This window comes from Nipponia nippon, unplaced genomic scaffold, assembly GCF_047370975.1.
Source record: "Nipponia nippon isolate SJK-2023a ecotype South Korea unplaced genomic scaffold, ASM4737097v1 scaffold_8, whole genome shotgun sequence".
Taxonomy (NCBI): domain Eukaryota; kingdom Metazoa; phylum Chordata; class Aves; order Pelecaniformes; family Threskiornithidae; genus Nipponia; species Nipponia nippon.
The window spans coordinates 28,133,686-28,137,052 of record NW_028262402.1 but is presented as its reverse complement, the minus strand read 5'-3'; positions in this window follow the sequence as shown (position 1 = coordinate 28,137,052).

The following is a 3,367-nucleotide window of genomic DNA, read 5'->3' as shown; positions in this document are numbered from 1 at the left end:
TTAAACCCCAATGCATGACAGTCCTCAGTTTTCAACTCACACAACTAATACTTTTGCAAGTCTGCCAGGAACTAATGTGAAATGGCAGAAAAATTTTAAGTATAATAAAAACTCTTTTCAACTCATCCCTATGTACCTGTACAACGCCCCAGTCAAGGAAGGCTGAAAACAACTTTGTTGAGTGAACCTGTTTCTCCTATGAAAGTGGTTTATTGTCTGGAAACAAGGAGAGCTTCTCTGAGCTAATGGGGACCACTTCAAGATTGGCCTGAGCTTCCGTGTGCTTCTTTCCTGCAGGGAAAAAAAACAAAACCAAACATGCGAACTCCAGCTCTTTGAAATACCCTGTCCCTTTCAGCGTCAAAACCAGGATTGTGCTGACAGTGTCTCTGTGAGTTTTTGCCTATTTATTAGCCAAAAGTCTGATCATACTTGTACATGTCTGTATAGCCAAAGGCAGGCACATTATTTTCTGTAGAGCGGACTGTTTAGTTTTCTTGGGCTATATACTAAGTTCGCAAATGATGTACATACACATGGGAAAACAAAGTGAGAGGAACTGCAAAAATGAAGACGAGTATGCTCCAGGAGAATGTGCTGTCACCCTGCTATGGCAGATTAGCAGCTGTTTTGCCTCCTCCTCCCCCGCAGCCCTTGGGGGATGTACATTACATCTCCGAAGCGGGTCTCTTCCCCCACCAGGGAGGTCGCTGACCTGACCCAGCTTTCACCAGGGCATGCTCACAACATTAAACATTTAACAAGGTGATAAGAGCCTGGGGGATTAGCATTTGGGGAAAAAGGGTATGACCTCTATAACTGAGTTCTTATTTAATAAAAATGGGCATAAGTGATCTATTTCAAAGTCTCTGTTTAGCAGGGAGGGGATAGAGCAGGCTGTATTTGCTCTTGCAGGAGGGAGAGAAGAGCACAGATGGGACCTGTGGCTGGATGGAAGTGATAGCTCTCTGGAGGCTGGGGTTAACAGTGAGGAGAAGCAAGGGAAATTTTTATTAACTGGAAACTACTTAGCTACAGATTAACTCAGCTACCTGCCAGCCCCTCTCCTCACCATTGCAGAAAGTTTAGTGGCAGGCCTTTCCTAATAGGTATTCCTTTCAGACCTTCTGTCAGAGACAGGTTTCCTGCATGTGTAAATCTACCTCTAGAGATAACAGCACTCCACTCTCAGAATGAATTTCACAGTATTCAATTCTTCTTTTTAGAATTTGGGGAATTTTATTGAGAGTCAGTATCTAGATCAATGCAGATGCTTGTGGTTCATTATAAATTTTTGTCATGTTTCAGTAAAATTGTGGCTGAGTGTCATCTAAAACACTGTTGGAAAGAACCATGCTTACTTTTATGTATATACACAACATAACTGCAAAATAGAAATATATACATGTAACAAGTACATTAGAATTCCTTTAAAAATATTTATTAGGTACTCAGACTTTTGCACTATGGTGTTTTGACGGGTTATTATCTATAGCTCCAGTTTTCAAGTCTGCAAAAAACTGACCCAATCACTATATTTCCATGAATATTTACATAATTGCTCTTCAAAACAAAGCGATGCATTAGCTAAATGTTCTCTGAAGAGAATAACTGTGTGCAATTCAATTACCATTGGAAATAGGGTAATCTTTTTTCTGACTACGTTGACGTAACTGGGTTCTGTGTCAGTTTTTTGGGACTTGCTTATGCATCAGCTGCAGCTGCCATCCCCTAATTCCTCCACTGTGACGACTGGGCATGTGGACTGGCTGGGAGGTGCAGGACATGCCAAAGTACCCCTGGTCTGGCTGATGATGCAAACAGCGGCATGCTGCAGCATTGCTCTGCAGCGGTGACAGCAAACAGCCTGTGTGACCCTCTGAAGCTTTTTTGTTCCCCTCCAGTTTCCTGGGTGCTTGCAGTATGTGCTGAAATGCCTGGCATGCAGCTGTCAGAGATCAAAATTCAACTGTTTTCCTTCCCTTTTTGAAATGAAATGACTGAATATTGGGCATTCATGAGGCACAGGGACAGACGGGGCACCTGATGTTTGCAATGCAGAGCATGCACTAAATCATGCAAAAACTAGGCCCTAGTATTTGCTTATTGATACTTAGAAAGGGTGTAAGCCTGTTGCCACCGCTGTTTGCTTGTTTGTTTGGTTTTTTTTTTCCCCACTTTAGCAGTTATTTTGTTGTGACTAGGATTGGTTGGAAACCATTTCCTTTACCAGCAGCTTCAACACCATAGTTTTTGTACCTGGAAATTTTAACTTCCTTTTTTCCTATCAGTTTCTGTAAGTTTTTATCTCAAATCCTGTGTATACTCTGCATTACTCTCTTAATGACTTCCTTTTATGACCTGTCCTCACAAAACAAAACCCTGTTTTCAGTAATGGCTGTGTTCAGTTTCCCCATTGAGTAAGTTAGTAGGACGTTACAAAAAAATCAAGACAGCAGTGAACACAACTAAGTGAAAAAAGCATGTATTTTTTACATCCAGACATGAGATTTCTGTTGCTTTTTTGGCTGTTTTTGCTAGGGAGAATTGCTAGATTCAGCTTTTGCTGATTTTATTTGGAAAGTACTTAATGGTTTGTGCTAGTGGGAATGAATTTGAAATACAACCAGTATATTTGAAAGCAGTAAAATTGCCTAATATACGCATGGTTAATGTAAATTGACAGAGAAACTCTGCTTAAAATAAAGGAGGTTTGTTTCAAATGAGTTTAATGCATGAAACACTCGAGCTGCAATTTTAATTGCAGTGAATGTGATCTGCCTAGAGCTTTCTGCAAAAAAAAGTCTGATGTCACTATGAGATGTTTCCAAGTATATATGTGCTCTTAATTTTGTGCTATAACATCTTTCAAAGAATTTCTTTCAAAGCAAAGAAAGACACTGTTAAATAGGAGATGACTTTCATAGAAAAGATGACAAACATTTCAGGGAAAATAGCCATTCAGGAATAAACAGATGGGAACAACTGGAAGACAACAGACTCCTAGATTTGTCATTTGCCATCGAGTCATTGGGGCCTGTGGGTAGGCTGGGGCTTCTGTGACTGAGTCAATGCTTTTTTACCATGCGCTAGGAACAAGAGTGACATTTACTTCAGAAAGATTTTTGTTAATGAGTCCTCTCTAAGGGCAGTTGCTGCCGGTAGGAGATCAAAGGTAAAATCCAGCAACGTGTGAAAATAACAGTAATGGACAAAATCCCTAAGAGAGAAAGGGAAGATCATGTCACACAGCTCTATGTACAGTCAAGTGCCATCCGTTTTCTTTCTGCTGGGAGCTACAACCTTTCTGAGCCGGTAGCACCGAGGCTGGCAGAAATGATTGCCTGATCCAGCCACGGACGTGGGA